Genomic DNA, 21719 nt, shown 5'->3' on the forward strand with positions numbered 1-21719 from the left:
ATCTATATTTGGTTGTCATCTCTTGCATACAGGTGGATACAAATGCTGTTTGTGGTTTTATGTGGTTAACAAAACCTGGAACAGGCAAACAAATCCACTTTTATTGTAAATGTGTGTCTTTTAAATTTGGCCTTGATAAATGAAAAACATTTTCAATGCAATTTTTCACATGATTATATATTTCCTCCTACACAATGTGTAATGTAGTCTGGCTTTTCATGGAATTAAACTGCAGAAAATGATTCAGTTTGGAAAGTTTATGAATTTGTCAAAAAAGAGGTACAGGTGTTGTGGTGAGGTGAGTTCAATCCCACTATTCTAGAATATTGTGTTTTATCCTTAACTTCTGAAATACTATGTGGAGTGTCGCATGTTCTCTTTCAGGTTTCCTCCAGGTTCTCAGGTTTCCTTCCGTTATCCAAAATAATTTTATATACAGTAGGTGGACTGGCTATGTTTATTTGCCCATAGTTGTGGACTTGTGTGTGCATGGTGCCCTACATGGTGCAATGCATCCCATTATAGGTGAATTCTAGTGACCATGACCCTGACCCAGATAAAGCAGTTAGTGAAGCTGGAACTATGGACTAAAAGTAAACCAACAGATTAACTGTTAGATTGAACAATGTCAAAAGCCTATCCCATTTTCCTGAAAAAGTTTATCGTCAATTTTAGCAAGCAAAATGATATCGAACCTAGCTTTCACCATAAGTGACCCCAAAGTAGTTATGTAATACAAGTGATTAATACTTTTGTAAATCCTGCTTCTCTTATACATTTTATGGCAATGCTGCTAGTTTAATTTTGCACATATTGTCATAAAGAAAGCCAATTTCCATTTTTCCTTGGGCTGAATCAGTGCTGTTGGTTTTAAAAAAAGAAGAGCTCTGCTCCTTGCCACAATTCGGTATAACATTACAGTACAGGAAAGAAGGAGAGAAGGAAGAGTAGAGAGTATAGGTCTCTGTATGTCATCCCAGGGGTGTTTGGATGAATGTATTCATGAATGTTGCAGAAGTTGCTGGTGTGCATGTCATTATCCCTTGATAGTGGCGGTGGTGGTGGTGGTGTGTGTAGCTTCTCTTCTGGTATACCTACACAATAACTACTTTTACCAGTCGTGCCCCAATTTTCACACACAGTCACACACTGAGAGCAGCAATAATATAGATACTAATAATCCCAGGCATTGACTTATTTTGAAGCATTGTAAAGACTAAAATAACCAAAATGACTGAGCAGTCACAGTGAGAAGAAACTATTCGTTGAGCTAAAGAGTTAAAGAAATTAATAACAAAAAACACATGGGAAATCACTGTTGATGTGCATTTGTTTGTGTGTGTATGTGCGTTTGAGTGAGAGAGAAAGAGAGAGAGAGATTCTTAAATAGTTTCCATTTTTAATCAATGCCTTTTCATCAGTCTGCAATAATTATCACATATGCAAACATCATACACACCTAAGAGAGCGTGCTAACAATTTGAATTTTACAAGACAGATTCCAATTTTTCATCTAATTGTTCCATTGAAGAGTGAAAAGTTTCCTGATTAGCATCTATGGCAGCTATTAAAATGAACTGCACACCATGGCATGACTGTCAAATGTAGCTGTAAGAAATGTTAATCGTTCTGGAATATTATTTGGAATAACATATTTAGACTGAGCTGCTAATGCACTGCTGCTAGGTACGCTTATATACTACATAATAAACCTTGACAATGTGTCCTGTATAATTTTTTTCATTTGTAGAAATTGTATATGAATGTTAACCTGCTTTCTAATTTTATTATTATTTTTAGCAAGCTAGATTTCACTTACATTTTTATACAACAGTGTCAGAGCATCTTTGTGTCAGAGCATCTGCGCTATTCTTTCAGTGTTTTCTTTCTTACTAAGTCAGACCTGAGTGAAGATGTCTTAATAGAGCTGAGATATCAGAATAGGAATTTGCCAAAAAGCTTTTACAGCTATTGTACGGATTCCAACTGTGCTACTCAATATTTCAATAGGACTCTCTGAAGTGAAGAATGTAGCAAAAAGGATGAGAGAGATATTGCCATTTTTTGAATTACAGAGGGCGGACTTACCAAAATGCAGATTAACACAAGCTAAATTCAATTGTGGGGAAACAAGAAGAAGCCGGGTCTTGTCTGAATGGTACATATACCTTAGAAACAGACAAAACATAGCAGTTGGAAGTTTGCCTCATCTCTTCCAGGCCTTTACCTTCAGTCCAAAGGTTCTGAAAAATGGACATTGCAATATATGCATACTATATTTGTAGCAATACACAAATCTCACATGATGGCTAATCTGTTAGTATATTAAATGAGATATGATGTGATGTATCCAGAACTTTTCTGAATGTTCATGTTAAACAGTGCATAAACCGAGTTCTCTTGTACTCACCCCCAAAGTGGGTTTTAAGGTTTTCTCCTGCTGTAATATGCTTGATAATTAATTGACCTGGTATATTAAGTATGCAGATAGCAAAAGCATGTATAGTATGTATTATTACAGAATGCATTTGACCTCCTTACTTACCATTCAGAAGGACATCATAATTTTTAATCAGGAAAATGTCATTTACAGTATTATAAGTAATCTCATATTTGACAGGGATCTTAAAAGTCCAATTCATTGACAAAGGCATTTTCGTGGTCATTAAGGGATCTATCTGCATGGGTCTTAGAGTTCTCACAATGTAATTAAGGTAGTTATGTCGTATTATCGCCTGAAATATTATAGCTTTAATAACTAGCAGTGTGATTACAATAGTACATTAGAATGGACTCAGGCTAATGTGCCACTTGATTATTGTGCTTAGAGTACTGGTGGGGTGACCCAAAGTGTCTGCATATATATATATGTATATATCAATATAAAATAAATATAAAATGTGTGTGTGTGGGGGGGGTATTTATTTATTTATTCATTCATTCATTCATTTATTTGTTTGTTTGTTTGTTTGTTTAGATAATCACAAAGAATCAATTAGCCTTGCAATAATTTTAAGATAAACTAATAAAACAACAAATAAAAACAACAGCAATAATAATAACAATTAGGCCATCCTTAAAAATATTTGGGTTTGCAGTAACAGTAAAAAAAAAAAAAAAGGTAAGTAGGTCTATATTTTTTTTTCAAGTTTCAATGTAAAAAAAAAAATACACTTTTGGTGATTACGTAGGTATGACTTTAAACAAATTAGCATATCGTGACGTCACTGACACTGGGTCTTCAACCCGTGCCTTCGGGTGCATCATCACAAACCTTATTTTGATGCTGGACAGTTTTTCCAGAACTTCGTGCCAAGTTAAAGAGCTGTCGAGCTGTTTTAATGATTTTTTTTAGATGTATTATTGTGCCCGAACCCGTTAATATTATTTTATTGCTTTTTTATTAGTTGTTTGAAGGGTAAAATGAAAAAAAAAAAAAGGTCGGTCTTAACGCAAATTTACAACCGGCAAGTCTGTCGGACTTAAAGCAAAAAAAATAAAAAATAAAAAATTGAGTCGGTCCTAAATTGACAGGGTCGGTCGGGTTACGGCAAACAAGAATATTTTTAAGGATGGCCTAATAATAATAATCATCATCATCTTCATCATCATCATCAGAGTCTTGGATGTGCTAGGTAAATATAAATAGACATGGAATATATGAATCCCTGTAGTTCTTGCAATATAAGATGCCAAGCAGTAGGATACAACAATTCCCCAGCATGAACTATGGAACAAAGATTTCTGAATTAATATTATTTCATCATTTTGCAACTGAGCAAAGTCATGGTTGTGATGCGTGCTAAGCAGTTCTTAGTTATTAAACAAATAACGCAAGCAGCAGTCCAGGCAGCACATCTTAGGGAACCTTAATTTGCCAGATATCGAGCAGCATTAGTAGAGCATGGCTGTTCTCTTGGGGCAGGCTGTAATGGATGGAATGTAAGGAGAACTTCCTGTTAATTGAAAACACATCTCCTCACGAAAAGAATTATGTTCTTTGTCACCTCTGCAGCAAAGTTAGATTTCAATAGTCAGTACTATACAGTATGAATCACACATCTGCTCATTTGAATTAAAGTAGCCACATTAGACATGAATATTCAGAAGAAACTTTTCCAAGCCAAAAGGTCATACACACTGGTGCTTCATTCCCATACATAGACACATAGTAAATAGATAATGAGCTATCATTTAGGCAAATATGTCCAATGACCAAAAAAACAAATTAAATTGGTTGAAATTGCCTGTGTTTTTTTTAACAGCTCTCTGGGCAACATATTGTTTAAACAGCTCTCTGGGCAACATAATTTCATAGCAGATTTACACTAATTTTAATTATAGGAGAGCGTTTAATGACAATTAATGATTGTTTTTTCTTGGTAAATTATCTGGAACCTATCAAACATGAGCAAGGAAAGCATAAACTTCTGCCCACAGGAATTTCATTAGCACATAATGGATGGTGTAAGATGTCATTACTGTGTTTGTGATGCTCACATTTCTATATAGTAACATGAAACTAATTGAGAAACATCTTCTCTGCTTCCCTTTCAGTCAGTATAAGTGTGCTTAATAGCCCATGAAGCACAAGAGAAAATATTTGTTGTCCTGATGATTATTCAAGTTACATAAAGGAAATTTCATTAGAAGGAGGGATAGAGGGATATTGCAAAAGCATACAATTAAACAAGTGAAAAAGAAAAATACAGATGGTAGATATGCAGGTAAAAATATTATAAAGAAAGTCAGTCAGTCAGTCAAATTCTATGCTAATGCATCTGCTATATCTGACCCTAAATATAACATGGCCCTATAATTATCTATAAGAAATATATGTTAACTAATGTTTATTATTTTGTCAAATGTTTTATTTATTTTATTATTATTATTTTTTTAAATAACCCCCATAACCCCTTTCTTACCTAGGTTCACCTCCTCTCTATACTATTTTCCTCTTTACACATACCACATCCAGCCACATTAAACCTGATATGATTCATTGCTTGGCCTAGGCCTACTTACTAAAGTGGCCACTTAGATATAACTTCTGAATTATGTATTGTAATTGATCGATAAAATGGACGCATGACGAGGTATAATGTTACCTGGGTTTAAAGTATGATATGTATCTATGTCAGCAGTGTCAGGTGAAGAGTTAAAAGCATGATGGGATGAGGGTGTCTGCTGTATAAGGACAGTACATGGATCAATTAAAATGGATTGATTTTAGTAGTTAAGCCCGCCGGTCCTGGAAGCCCTGCATAGCTATAATCTTCTATTCCATTTCCAATGCACCCAATATGCTATGCTTGGGTAGATTCTGGAGCCATAAAACTGTGGATTTTGGGTCCTCCATTTTTATGCATTAGTGTCCCTTGGGTCCTAGGAATATAAAGCTTTCCTGGAGTAGTGATGTGGTGATGCTACCCATTGCAACACCATGCCCCTTGCACCATGCTTTAGACAGAAGATCATATCATATCGTATTATATTTCTTAATCATAAAAATCAGTAAACCAGTTTCTTGCAGAGCTCAATGCAGAGAGAGAGAGAGAAAGCGATAAGCTTGCCAAGGTCTATTTTCACGTAGAACCTGTGTTTAACAACCAGTGAAAAATCGCTGATTCATCCTCATCCCAAATTCACTGCAAAACCAAGGTCAACTGGTCCATTTTAGGCTCACTGGCTGTGTGAATCCAACTATTTAATGCAATCGGGGTGAATGCAACTGCCCTTAGGTATAGAACTCAAGGGCAGTTTTGGTGCAAGACAGATCTATTATCTGTAATATATGATATGCTATATATAAATCTATCTAGTTCAAAGCAGCAAACATTTTGCCATTGTTATTATTCAAGTTTCTTAATAACATATTTTAGTAAATTAGGATATGGTCAGCTTTGTGTTTAATAATTAAAATAATGCTTTGGTGTTATATGAGCTCACTGAGTATAGTTCTCCTTCATTACATCAGAAAAATTGCAGTAAAATTTTTTACAATGTTTTAATTAAAACAGTAAGTCCTCATTTACCCGACCAATTCTCATTGAATCATATTTTGTCAAAATACAAAACAGAAATTACGTAAAAATTAATTTAGTAAGTAGAAATTTTGTCTCAGATTCATAAAAGACAGATGTTTACAGAGGCGTACTGAGATAAAAATCATAATATCAAACTGCATTTAAAAATATTTAGCAAAAAAAAAAAATCTAGCAGTGATGACAAAATTGGTCTATACCGGAAAAGATTGTGTGAAAAAAATAGAATTGCTTGGTTATATCCTGTACCAATTTTGCTCTGGTGAATATCACACGGCGCAAGTGACAAATCTTCGGTGACATATCACAGTGTCTGGGCAGAAATGTACTCTTATCATGAGCTGACATCTCTGGACACCAATGCTTTGGTACTCTGTCTACTTTCATCCTTGAAATATACTTTGCCAAAGAACTTCCACAGTTTAACTTCTTTTCCAAATGAGTGGAAAGATATACAAGAACTATGCTGTGGATTTAAGGATCCTTAGAGCCTGCCTATGTTCTTGACTTCTACTGTATACTTAGCATATCCAGCATGTTTAAACACTATAGGGCTGTAATTATTACAGGACATTAAAGATATAAAACTAGGAGCATATGTTTGTCTCTGAAAAAAATACACATACTATTGGTGTGTTCTGTTCAAAAATCTACTGTATGGTTAAATCAAAATGCTTTCAGTTTCTCTAAGACCAATACCTCATTGCAATGGAAATTCATTTTACTTTAGTGTATACTTATTTTATTTGTGGTGAAATAAAATCTTGCTTCTACCAAATGTAGTAAATATGTACTTTTTTTCCCATCAGTGCTTATCCCACTTGACATGATACGTTTATACTATTATCCATTTTCAGTGCTGTTAAGCTATAATTCATTTGTGGTAAAATGTTAAATCCATTTTGGAGTTTAAATAATTAATCAGGACATTCTCTAAGTTAAAATTCCACTCATTATTTATTCATAATGTTTATTAGACCACATCGCATATAGTACACTACATAATTGCTGCTAGAGTTGCTAAAATGTTTACTTTGCATGGATTATTATATAAACTACAAAGTAAATAATGTTAAAATGAGTAGAATCATGCTTTCTCCCCTTATATAAAATCTATTCATATAGCTGTTGTGTTGAATAAACACACAATGTGTAGTGATTGTCTGCATCATCTCTCCCACTATTAATACAGTACAGAGGAAATAGAGAGTAGTGTGTGTGTGCGTGTGCGTGCGTGCGTGTGTGTGTGTGTGTGTGTGTGTGTGTGTGTGTGTGTGTGTGTGTGTGTGTGTGTGTGTGTGTGTGTGTGTGTGTGTGTGTGTGTGTGTGTGTCTGCGTGTAGGTGGTTCAGCTGGAAAGGAATGCTGTCTCGTCTATTTTCAAACAGCTTCATATCAGTTGCTGAGGCTTGCACCATTGCACCAAGTTATCTTAACTTAGAAGATTCATTCACATATATAGTGTTGTGTTGTTGTAGTCGTCCCCCCATTATGGTTCATGTTTCTGTTATGCTGTATTGATTCCATCCTACTTTGATCTAACAGATATTAAAGCTTATCTTATGCAGAAGCACCACCTTAGACAGCATAGTGTTCATTAAAGTTTAATATTACCTAGAAGCACAATCAAATACCACAGTAGTATTAGCAGCATTTCTCTTTTCCCATTTTAAGTCACATTAGTCCCTGAAACTAGCACATCATCTGGGTATTAAGTGGGCATATAGATAGTATACATGCAAATAATGATTCTATAGAGGAAGTGTAAAAGCATAGAATGGTCTGGAGCCTTAATTGAACGGTGTCACAAGAAGCCTATGAAAAGAAAGCAAAGCAATTAGCTTGTGGCCTCAGAAGTAAGTTGAAAACAATGTGCTAATTAGTCTCCCTCCCTGATAAACATCAAATATAAATGTCCTAATGCAAATGAGATATGGATACATATGAATATTGGTGAACATTGCATGCATACAGAGTCCCTTAGCCTGAGTCAAAATTTCTTGTGTGTAACAGAAGCTATACTGTACATTCTTAGTGTTGGTTAGTGCAAATTACTACAGTAAGAGGAATAAACTATTACTTAAATACATAAATAAATGACACATTTCACTGTCCATATCATTGATTATTTTCCCACTGCATGTCCTGTAATATTTTCTTCTTTCTTTATATGGTACTATAAGTGTCTACATTTGAACCTACTGGAAAGAACTGGCTGTTTTTTATTATTTATGAAAAACTAACACAGAAATTTTGACTGAGATGATCATTATAATGAGAAATATATTATTTAAAGCTTAGTTTATATGTTTGTGAAACCCTTGTATGAAACTGAAATGGAGCTTAAAACCCCACATATTTTATTTAAATGGAATGAAATGCACATCTCAACACAGAGCATTTTTTCGAATAACTACTGCCTGATATCAGAACAGTTATTCTGGTGCTATATGTGTGTTATGTTTCATCATTGCTGCTTTATTCAGGAAATAAGAACAAACATGATTTCATTTCAGTTTATGGAGATAAATGTGCGAGAAATATCGGTCTTGGAGATTGACTAAGAATTTAGCCTTATATTGTATATTGTATGTATTTACATAGCATAAGTTAGATAAACACATTACAATGTGCCTCTGTGTTATGAATCTACCAAATGAATGTGTGTATGTGTTTGGGTGGGGTGTGGGGTGTAGGGTTTGCTCATATATCAGATAAGCAATGGAAAGATTGATGGGCAGACCAGCAAGAAGGAGAAAGGATATACCCTTTTAGCGTGAGCTGCCCATATCAGCACTATGCTAGACCCTTCGCTGGCCAATATGAAATGCCAACATAGACAGGAACATGAGCATCAAGGAGACATTGTTCAGCCTGACAAATGATATAAAGCAGTGAGGAACAAGAAGCATGGCCAGAATTCCTGCAGTCAGAGAAGTTTGGGAGCCCTGCAGGCATCTTTTATTACAGGAATGGAAGCAAGGTGCTGTTCTCATAGATCAATATTCTGCCAGTGTTATGTGTCCACAAACTGTGTCCCATCAATGTGACTCCCTGCTCTTAAGTCGTAACATCAATACTAACCACATTTTAAACCTATTATGTGGTATTAACACTCACACACCCGCACACAAACACGTATGCACAATACGAATCACCCAAATCCCACAGGATGATTTGATAGATTGTGTCTCCTGCAAACCTTGTTTATTTAAGGGTGCATCTCATCATAAATGTTGCACTCAGTTAACACTGGCCCTGGTCTCTGATTGGAAGTACTTCAACAAAATTCCCTTGGCCCCATTTTAACTCAACAGGCCACCTTCAGCCTTTATTGAATTTCCAGAAAACAATAAAAGAAAGGGGGGAGAGAGAGAGAGAGAGAGAGAGAGAGAGAGAGAGAGAGAGAGAGAGAGAGAGAGAGATAAAGGAAAACATCACTGGTATCTAATATCTACAAGCTGCTTCCAGACATCTTGGTTGAGAAGGATAGTCAGAATTTGCATTTAGATTAGAGTTGTAATAAAAAAAAATGAGCCAATGAATCTTGTAGCACTAAAATAAACTAATATGCTTATTCTCTAAATCAAAATATGCAACTTAAACACTTGAACAGAATATTTTTACTGTGTCTAAGTGATGAGTATGCATTTCTTCAGCATGTTGATGGAATAGTTTCTGTGCAAATTAGTATAATTATATTAAAAGTACAGAAGAAAATGTTCCTGAAAATTAGATATTTATAACCGGTAAAAATGAGCTAGATTCAATTTAATGACCCTTAATATTCCCTTATAACTTCTCAGGTGGGTGTCCTTCAAAGTGCATATTACAGCAGTTCACTAGGATTGCATTTGAGGCATTTGCAATATTCTCACCAGAATTTTAATATAACAAATAGTTATACTGACAGTGAGACTAAAGATGTACAATTAGCTTAAGGTCACGAAAAGTTAATCACGTTTTCCCCACCTGAATCTTTAACAGGATGTACTTAGAACTAAAGCTGATCATGATGTGTTTTTTTTTTTTTTGTTTTTTTTTGTTTTTTTGTTTGGAGATATTCATACACTACTGATGCATACATGCTGATAAATTAACCCTGTCTCACATTAGCATAATGGAAACAAGCAAATGAATTATTTCATCACTACAGATCTGTTATAGGATTTGAAATGACACTGTTGGGTTTCTGTGTGTAGAGTATTGTGACCGTGTGTTTACTGTAGCTGCTGGCATGCAGGGTGATGGGAAAGGGGAGGGGTGTGAGCCCAGTGTTGGGTAAACAATTCACACCTATACACAATGACACGGGTACAGAGGTATAACGGACCAAACTTTTTTTTCCGAAAAATAAAGAAATACACTCTACACAACTTACAATGAAAAATAACATTGAAACCTAGTAGGCTAGGTAGAAAATAAATACTTACAAAACCTGCAAATTCTTAAATCCCTGAGTGTTCACTTTCATATGAGCCACTGTGGAATGTAACATCACAAATAAACTCAGTGTTGAACCCAGACAACCCTCCATTTTATTTTTATTCAAAACAACCTTTTATTTATTTGTTTTGTTCACATAATAACTTAAAAGTATAAAGAAAAATGATCTATGATTATACATTCCTTCTCCCAGCATGCACACATTTTTACAACCGAAGCTAAGCATGACTACACACCTTATCACAAACTCATAAATGCCAATATCCCAAGTGTCAGATAGCATCAGGGCACAGACATCTAATGATTAAGATGCTTCCTTATTTCTCCTCCTCCTCCTCCTCCTCCTCCTCCTCCTCCTCCTCCTCCTTTTCTAAACCTGCTCCATGAATAGCACTACCATGTTACATTGAGCCCTATTTAAGACTTGTCATTAAGAGCTCTCAAATCAGTGCTCTGATGCCTTCATTTACTGCTGCGCCTTGAAAGTACAATTCAATCAACTTCTTTATCAGCTCCCTATGTATGAGCTTGTCACTGCTACAAAAGCTCAAAAATTTGTTTTCTCATCACCCCTCAATCACCTACCCATCTCATAAACCCCCATCCCATCATAATCATGCAAATGGAGCCAGTTCCTATTGAGACCTATGAAGAAATGCAGGGTTTCTGACTAGCACTTTAATACATGTGTATTTTATGTATGACAATACAAGTTGAAGTAATAAGACAGATACATAGTAGCATCAGCAGGGTTTATCTTAATCACAGAAAGTAATTAAGGAAACAGAACGCCCTGTAGGAAGTGAAACACTTGTGATTAGCTGTGTCAGCTGACACACTACTGACATTAGTCAAGTGCTCAAAGAGCTACAGTACAGTGTTGTGTCCTTGAACATGTTGATATTTCCAACTCAACATCTTTCATCTAATTCCTGTAAAGTGCTTTGCTTATTAAGGGAAGTGACAATCGGTTAATACCTGAGGGCTCTTAATTTACAGCATTATAAAAAAGAAACATGTTTGTGATAGTGCATGAGTAATTGGAGCATTATCCTTTCCAATCTGACAGGCTGTGTGTGAATTTTAACCTAGACTCACAAGTTCACCCAAGCTTCACGTTTTATTATTTACTAGTGTCCAATTATCCACCAAACCTGAATGTTCTTGGCAAACAGTTGTTACTCCTGCATTATAATGACCATTGTAATAGTTTATGAGCTGTGTTTTTCACACGGAGCGAATAGGCTTGTTAAAATCAGAGCTAATTAGTGTAACAAAGTTGTAACATGGATAGCTGGGAAAAATAAAAAACTTATTTATTTATTTATTTATTTGTTTGTTTCTTTGTTTGTTTGTTTATTCATTTATTTATTTATTTATTTATTTATTTATTTATTTATTAAATCTCAAAACAATTGTCATATATTATGTTGAATATTTAGTCTTTCTAAACTGCCAAAAGAAAGTTTTATGATTAGTTAATATTAGTTATCTGATGCTATTGTTGACCCAGTGTTCAAACACTCATCACTTTGCTCTACCTTCCATTGACACATAAAATGGAGTGATATATCACCGACGAGGATTTGTCTGCTGTGTATTACGTAGAACACATGCTTGTTTAACAGAAATAGCAGGTCTTGCGTACTATAAGTATTTATTCATTAAATGGTATCAATGCTAGCTGTGAAATTAGCAAGATAATTACATACTGACAAAACTATGGTAACTTTTGGCTAAACCTTTCACTAGATAAGACTAATAAGGGCACATTATTTGCATAGTTCTAACATCATCCATTAACAGAATAAGATGATTTTGTTAGCATAATTCAGAATATTAACTTTTTAGTATTTTGACATAATGTCAGAGGGTCAAAATAATTCAGAACTTTGAGACAAGTCACAATATTAAGGTGAGAATTCAAACTTTTGATATAGCTTACAAATTTAGATAATAACATTTATTTTTTGGAAATATGTCAAAACTTTAAAATAATAAGTTAATAAACACATATTTTATAATACATGTCAGAATATTGATATATGTCAGAATTCTAAGATAATACGTGGGAATTTTTATTTAACATCAGAATTTTGAAATCATGGAACCATATTCTGATAATAAGTCATAATACTTAGCTAATACCAGAATTATAAGACATATAGTCAGAATTTTGGGATAATAAGTCAAAATTTTTCCTCGTTCTGCTGAAAATAATGTTACGTTAGTGTTTTTTCAAACCTGCCAGAAATGTGCTTTCATAATATGGGATATTTTATGACTGACATTAAAATTGCTTTAGTAGAGTAGAGTCAGTTGCTTTTAAAATTGTGTTTCCATTAGGCAACATGCTGTAAAACAACACAATGGTCATTTATTTGGAGAACACTCCCATGAGGGATGGGTTGCTTTTAACACAGCCTAATGAAGCGTTTCATTTAACAGAAGGAAATGTAGCAAATGAGAGAATTAGATCGGCAAGTGATGTATTGAACCAGAAGACTTAATTTCCTTCATGCTAATGCTTTCGACAGTTTCAACTTCAGCTGTCGTGTTAGGTTAAAGTTTGCACAGTGCATCTCCTTTCATTTTTAGATATTTGTCAAATATCTTGTATAGTTTTAAAACCGAAGTTTCAAACAGAAATGCAATAGCAACAATAGGCAATATTTGAAAGGGATATTTAAATTTTTTTTTTTTCAATGCTGCTGCATTAAGATGCTTCCAGAGCTTCCTATAAACTAATAACTTCATTTCCATATTCTAAGGCTGACTGGATACCCTATACACCACACAAGCACACTAGAATGCATAATTATGTGCTGCATTCAGTTTTTTCTGTACTTAATATTCTGCTATAAGTAAATAAAATCAAACTGACAGACAGAAAGACAGGCAGACAAATACATACATACATACATACATACAGTACATACTTACATACATACATACATACATATATACATACAGTACATACATGCATGCATGCATACATACATACATACATACATACATACATACAGTACATACATACATACATACTTGTGCTGCAGGATTAATCATATCGCAATCGCTATCGTGATATCAAGCCTGTGCGATTATATGATGCAAAATGCTGCGATTTTATAAAATAAATAAACAATAAATAAATGCATGTGTGGAAATGACAACCCATTCTCTCTGAAAACTGTTTTCCTATTTCATACACTACACCGCTATCCGCTAATTAAAAAAAAAAGACCAGTGAGTTTCAGTTTAGGCAGTGGCACGCGTGGAGCATATGGTCATGTCGTGGCTTTTTCCGGTGTTGTTGACGAAATATGTTCGTCAACAACATGACTAAGACGAGACGATGACAAGACTGCACCACTGTCCAAAAACGCTAAGACTAAATTAACATGCGTTATTGTTGACGAAAAAAGACGAGACGAAAAAGATGAAATCTCTCTTCCTTTTTGTCTACAATTGTCTCTGATTTTTCATCAGCTGTTATGCCTTTAAAATATTCAGAACGAGTTCATGGCTTTGTAGTCAAGTTCGAGTGTATGCACTGTTTAAACGAGTGTTCTCAACTTCTCACTGATACTTTTGTGATTCGTGGAGTTTTGACAAGTTTTATAGCCTTGATATTGTTTATTCAAAAGTGGTGACAGAAAAAACTCTTTATCCCCAACCAGAAACCTCTTCCCCTGTCACAATCACATCATAATCAAAATTAATAATTAGGCTTAAAAGCAAATGTATATGTAAGGGAATCAAGTTTAATAATTACATGTAATATTGCTCCAAATATCATCAATAATGTGGTGTGCAATACCATGTATATTGTATGCATATATACTGTACACCTACAGTTTTGATCTTAGGCTTTTCAGCATTAATGTGTTATTTTATATTTTAATTTGAAAACGTTTTGCATTTGTTTGTTGTTGTTGCTAGTTTGAGTTTAGAAATACAAATTTCAGCATTATCATTAATCTGTGTGTGCATTTTACTTGAGAACCAAGCAAGCTGACTCATGATACCATTTGTTTATTATTTCGCAATCACAATATTGACCTCAATAATCGCAATATGACATTTTCCCTAAATCGTGCATTCCTAATACATACATACATACATACATACATACATACATACATACATACATACTTACATACATACATACATACATACATACATACATACATACTTACATACATACATACATACATACATACATACATACATACATATGTACATATTTCAGCCGCCACTTGAAAATAGCCAGTGACTCAGCTGTCCAGACCCCTAGGGGAAGTTCATTCCACCACCTTGGTGCCAGAACAGAGAAGAGTCTTGTAGTATACTTGCCTCTTACCCTGAGAGATGCTGGAACCAGTCGAGCAGTGCTGGTAGAGCGGAGGTTGCGGGGTGCAGTGCGAGGAATGATGAGGGCTTTGAGGTAAGAGGGAGCTGGTCCATTTTTGGTAGGCCAGCATCAGTGTTTTGAATCTGATGCGTGCAGCTACCGGAAGCCAGTTGGGGGATCGCAGCAGCGGGGTGGTATGTGAGAAATTTGGCAGGTTGAAAACAAGCCGGGCAGCTGCATTTTGGATCATTTGCAGAGGACGGATTGCGTTCATAGGTAAACCTGCCAGCAGCGCTTTGCAGTAATCCAGTCTAGAAATGACAAGAGACTGAACAAGTACCTGAGCAGCCTGTGTGGACAAAAATGGCCGAATCCTAATCTAATACATACATACATACATACATACATACATACATACATACATACATACATACATACATACATACATACTTACATACATACATACATGCATACATACATTCTTATAACATACATAAATATATACATACATACTTACATACATACATACAGACAGACATTGAGATTTACCCTATACTCTATCATCAGTGTGTTCTATTTTCAATTTATTGAATTCAAGAAGAAAATCTTGAAAAGCTATACAATCCAGGATGCAGAGCTCAGCACTTACTTGAAGGTTTTTCTTTAGTCTCACTTCTTTTGCTTTCCTTTTCTTTCTAAAACATCCACAACAGTAGCATCACATCTCATGCCCTTCACATGCTTTCAGAATGACTTAAGACTTGGAAGAATAGTATTTTTTTCCCCATATTCCCGAACTGTGAATCTTGAAAAAAGGTCTAGTGTTTAAAAAAATACAGACATATGACAAGCCAGAGGAAAATACATAATTCAGTTGACAAGAATACTTTTTTGAGCTGTCAAATAATTTTTCTCGTTCATTATCACCGGTTTTGATTCATGCTTTGTCTGTTGCATCATAAGAGCTCGGTTTTCTGGCAGCTGAGCCAGACGGGTTCCCATAGGGGCTTGTAGGCTTAGAACTCATATACCCTCTTCTTTGCCCTAGGCATTTTTTTCTGTGAGCTACAACTGGCTAACACAGGGGTAAAGGAGAGTTCATGTTCATTCACTTACAGATTTTTACTGTCATTCAGTAGGCCAAGTGACTGAGAACTGAAAGTGAGAAGAAAAAAACATAAATATAAGGCTAGTCGTTGAATTAATAAAGCAACTTTAATGAATGACATAATTCGTCTGCTTCTCAGTTTCCACCAGCCTGTATCTGTAACTGCATTTCAAAGAGCATTTGCATAATTTTAGTGGAAAGAGCATGTAATCAAATTGGGATGTGAATATTCACGTACACTGGCTTGCCCATTTAAAATGGAAACGCATGTTTGACGATTCCTTTTAAAGCTTCTATTTCTGATAGCATGACCTCAGTGTCTGGATTCATCTGCACCAAAATGGAGGCCAACAAATGTCCAATTTACAATTAACTTTGGCACTTGCTTTGTAGTTAAATGATTCAAGAGGATATCTCTATTTTTTGTCAGACAGAGTTTGACTGTTAGACAGCAAAAATGAAAGAACTGCTTATTTTTTTGTTGTTGTTGTTGTTTCAAATATGTTAGAATAATATTAGTTACAATGGATAACAATGACACCGATATAACAGCAGAAAAAAAATCAATTGTCAGTTTGCCAATCAGAGGACTAAACAGAATTCACTCAGATGTGGAGTTTCACATGTTCTCACCATGGTTTCTTTTAGGTTCTCTGGTTTAGAAAATACATGCTGGTCGGTGGACTGACTACTTTAAATTGCCCCAGTGGGTGAATGTGTGTGTGTATATGTGTCTGTGTGATGCTGTGAGATGGGCTAGCATCCTATCCAGTGTCCATTAGATTGGCTTCAGGACCTCCACCTCCCTGGTGCTTACTGAAGGTGTCAGAAAAACTATACTTCCTTTCTGAACTGTGTCATGAATCTGTATGCCGTTATGCAAGAAATTCCTATCGTAAACAGACATTTCACAAATAAATTTGAATGATTTCTACAATTATGCAGTCACACAGAAAACATTACTTGAATACTTGAATTTTTCTAATTATAATTTCAATTTGAATGAACTCTGAAATACACTGCAGTCATTTTTAAGAAGTTACATAACTTAAGTAGTGTGTCCGTGGATACCTTTCTTTTTTTTTTTACCCCAAATCTTTTATTCATATTCTTGTCGGTTAGAAGAAGCAAAAAATGTATAATTAGTATAAGCAACAGCCATATGCAGTTAATGTAAATTGCCGGTTAACTTTGAGAGAAGAAGCAATGAAACATCTGGTTCTCCCCGGGGATCAATTTCCTCCTAAAAAAACAGTGTTAATATTGCAATACCCTATTGCCAGGGCTGTGAAGCAGAAAGGTGAATAAAATCAGTATATGTAATCATTTAGTGAATGTAGCCAAACATGCCTTTTCACATATGGACATAGTCCTTGTGAGCCATTCTGTGATAGTTATTGCCTAAAGCTAGTCTCCACGGAAACTTTTCAGCCTGTTTGCATCTGTTTCCCTGTTTAGTCGTTTTTAAAATCAGATGCACAACATAAACTATAAAATTCAAAATCCATTTACCAAAACCCATATTTCATTGTTGTCAGGCAAAATGCATTTCAGGGAAGTAAACCTTGCCTAAAGTAAATAACTGTATGCTTTTCTTTAGAAGAGATGATATATGGGTAATAGACTTGTCCATTAAAATGATTTTATTATTTTTTGCAGCAAGCCTGGAAGCTGAGGAATGAAATGTGCCTGAGCATGAGCCAAAAAATCTAACAAAGTGTGCTGCGATACAAAATGTGCTGGGTGCAAACTGTAACAGTTAAATGAAAAGCTTAAGAGGATCTAAGATGGCATCGGGGTAATATTGGGACAGCCTCAGCCCTGAAAACTGCCACTTCCAGGGTGAAAGGAATCCACAGGGAGGTAACTTTGAGAACCATTGTGGGGGTTGTTCCACTGAGGAAACAAGTGCTACAACCACTCTCAGAAACGATTTAACCACCCATCTTTAATTCATGTGTCTGTACTTGATTATTTATTATGCTCCTTCCTTCCGTCCGTCTGTCCATCTTTCCGGACTGTCCACTTCAAAATTCATTTTTTTATCCTTTTGATTACTGATGGTAAGGACAGACAGGTGTAAGGAATAAAAAAAGTCTGTTTTCCTCCATATAAAAATAGAACAAGATATAAAACCATGAGGCCCCACCCCCCACCTAAATAAATAAATAAATAAATAAACGAATGAATAAATAAATAAATAAATAAATAAAACTTCTCTTGATGCAATCTTCTAGTAGATCTCTCCACCAGATTAATCTCATTCCACTTCCCTTACTTTCCTGCAATCTCTACTGCTTATCTGTTAATCAAGTTTACGACAAGCCTGACAACGAATAACTTTCATATCCCTCTTAATCTGAGCTGGCAGCTTGGCAAGCCATATGTTTGCTGATTATTGGGGGTGATGAGTTGAGCGAACACTATACTAATGCTGGCAAAACACTCAGAGAACGCTGTCAGGCCACAGCTTCACATTATCAGAGTCTGACGCATGGGTCAACGCAGTATGCACTGAGTCTGACACATGCTAATGAACCCCTCTCATCAGGTATTCAGTGCAATTCATGCCCAGAAAAGAAAATGACCATCAGACTGCTGAGTACTCTCAAGAAACTATGGAAGAAGTAATGCTGCATTATATCAGGCATGGGGAAAACATTGACCCTCAACATCACATAGATGACCTACGCAGTGACAACTTGGCTTGATTATGTATGCAGGTAGTGGGAGATTGGTGGAGGCTGATGAGTTTTGACTTTTAAGCAGCACTTGTGGGAATAAATGAAACAAGATTTGCGATGTAACCTTGATAATCTCTGGAGTCTATGTTCCATGTCAATGGAATTAACCAACGACAGTGGTGTCAATGAGATGCTATAATCAAATTTGTGTACGGGTGGCATATATTATTGCACCACTTGGAAGGTGAGAATAATAACTCAAATATTAAACATATGATCGTATTAACTGATGAAATCAAGAGGAAAAATCAACAGCAGTCCCACTGTATACTGATTACTCATTGCTTTACTAAAAAAATTGAGTTACTCTACCTGCTATTTGAATTTAGCCTGCTTAAAACAGACACATAGTGAAAGACACCATAATTTGGAGAAGGACTATAAGGGCTCGAGAGGGCTCTTATCACTCAGAGCATCGTCAGATTAATACTTGAGAAGTTTCCAGTATTGCCGCAGTGATGAGCACTGTTAGATTAAGCCTCCTCAAAAATAAACGAGAAACATCGTATGCAATTGTGCTATTTCAGAATTGACATTGAACAAATCAGTAACAGTGGCAGAAGAGACTGAATTGTCCTGAGTAGATCAATCTTTCTGTCTAGAACAGTTCTTCACAGCTGCCAGTCTTAGACCCAGCAATTTGTCCTGCTCTACCGTTACTGATTCATGTAAATCATCTAATGACTTCCATCACAAGATCAATCATTATATCCTAAACGTGTAGATGTGGAGTAATAATTAATGCTGATGCTGACACAGTATAGCATCAAACATGCCTTTTAATATTTGGGTTACGTTTGCACTTTATTTGCTTTTTATCCAAAGCAACGTAGAAGTGTTTCCCAAAGTGCAATTGGAGTCATTTATTTATATGAAAGAATTGAGAAGGTTTGGGGTCTTTATCAAGAACTGATGACCTTCTGATTAGTGGTTAGAAAAGCCTTAATCCTTCAAACCCTGAGTTACCACTCACCAATGCAAGCACTAGACATTTTAAATAGTGCATACAAATTAATCTATTAATCTATTTCCTTTTACAATTCTTTGGACTTCCTGCAATTTAACATAATATGGTTCACTGTGGTTCTATAAACAGACAAAGAGTGCTTTGGGCTAGAATTTACATTGCACTGCTACTGTATATTTTCTAGTCTTCTTTACATTGCCCGATTGCTTGAAAACAATGGGAATTAATTTTTTGTTTATGTTTTAATGCCATTTTGCATAGTAATAATGCTTACACTCACAATTCATGCACTATAATTTTTTTCATTATTTAAATGGTATTTGTATCATGTTTACAAACACTGAAATCTCTCCCATGTTGCTCTATGAGTTCTCTCTGGCCGCTACCCATTAATTTCACTGTCATGGAACTTGGAACCCTTAATTGAGTGAACATCGGAACATGTGATTTACTCAGACAGCATGGTAAATGTAATAAGAGCTATATTTCACCAGCATTGGCGGAGTGAGATGAGTTTGACTCCAGGTCATCTCCATTCATACTGAACTGACATGGCATCAACATTTCTGACAAACCAACCCCCTCCTCTTAGTCTTTCGATAGACATTGCAAATATGAGCTTCCATTTCCATTAAGTTCAGTTATTCGAATATAGCATTACAGGTAGACATGAAGGTTACCTTTTTACATTCAGTTTCAAGTGGTTATATGTGTTATTCACTGTGCTACGAATAAATAGAATCACTGAACCACAGAAGAGTTATGGTGTGTTATCTTAAGACATGCTATGTCAAAGAACAAATGTACTGTGAGAGAAACAATATTCTTTTGCCAATTTCTTTAAACTGCTCACGGAAATCTACTTATGTTTATAAATAAATACAGTCATCGTTTCATTGCTGTGTTGTTATTGCTTGGTTATGGGAGCCAACATCCCTGTGCTTGTGCTAGTAAATAGATCTTTTGTCATATCGTTTTAGAGTGTGTATAAGGGAATTCAGCATGTGCTCAAATATTTAATGGAACAATTTCTTGTTCATTGAAACTAAGTGCATAAATTAGGTTCCTAATCTTTGTTACAACATAACGTTCTTTAAAAGGTTATTTGATACTGCTCGGCTGGAGCCTCCAGATATCCAAGGTCAAGTACACTTTCCTTGTCTACCTTTAAGCCTGGAGGGATTTTTATAGCTTGGCATGTTTTGGAGGGCAGCTGCATTTGGGCCTCTGTAGGCCACTTTCTTAAAGGCCAGCATCTCCTGCTATTGTGGTCTAGCTGGATCTGCTGGCAAGGCCATCTCAATGCACTTAAACATTGCCAAATCTAGCACCATAGTGGAGCAGGTGGAGCTCAACACAGGTCACCTGATAAGCACATTGACCCAGACACAAAGTGCCAACGATCAATCATGCAGCCAGTGAAGCAAATGAGAGAAGTGTGGCTCACTGAGGCATAGCAAAGCAATATTGGCTTGGCATCTGGCCAAGGCTGGAGGTGTGAGAGGAGTAACTTTCACTGCTGGAAAATAATAAAGCAGCACTGGAACTTGCTAATGAGGTTTAGTGATGATGTACTTGATTTTCTACCTGTGTTAATTTGTGTTTTTACAAAAATTAATCAAAAGACTGTCAGATACTTAAACCTCTGTCTACATTTGAAAAAAAGATCACATGTATATATAATTACAGACAACTGTATATTTATAAAGTTTCCTGAATGGGCAGTAATCAGATGGTTAGAATGTGTTTAGCAGTTATAATTATCTACTGTATATGCATTTGAATTAACTTGGTTTTAAACACGGTTTTAAATCGGATGGGAATAATGATAATCAGGTTCACACGTTAGATTACTTTGCTATTTTCTTACAGATTTGTTGTAGAAAACTATATGTTGTAAATCTATATTTGTTTTATTTCCTCAACTATCTTGACTTGAAGAATGTTTTTTTTTTCATACAGAGAATAAACAGTCTTTATGTATTTTAAGGATTCTTATGAGACATATCTCTTGGAGACATCCCATAATTACATTTCATTTCTGACAGACAAAGCCC

General features: G+C 35.4%; 1 protein-coding gene across 1 annotated transcript in view; it reads left to right on the forward strand.

Moving 5' to 3' along the window:
• The window catches only part of LOC113662507 (cadherin-12), a 105566-nt gene that overhangs the window by 16171 nt on the left and 67676 nt on the right, over positions 1-21719 (forward strand). The gene's annotated exons all lie outside the window — the stretch shown is intronic.

The sequence above is a fragment of the Tachysurus fulvidraco genome, chromosome 8 (assembly GCF_022655615.1).
Source record: "Tachysurus fulvidraco isolate hzauxx_2018 chromosome 8, HZAU_PFXX_2.0, whole genome shotgun sequence".
Classification (NCBI taxonomy): Eukaryota; Metazoa; Chordata; class Actinopteri; order Siluriformes; family Bagridae; genus Tachysurus; species Tachysurus fulvidraco.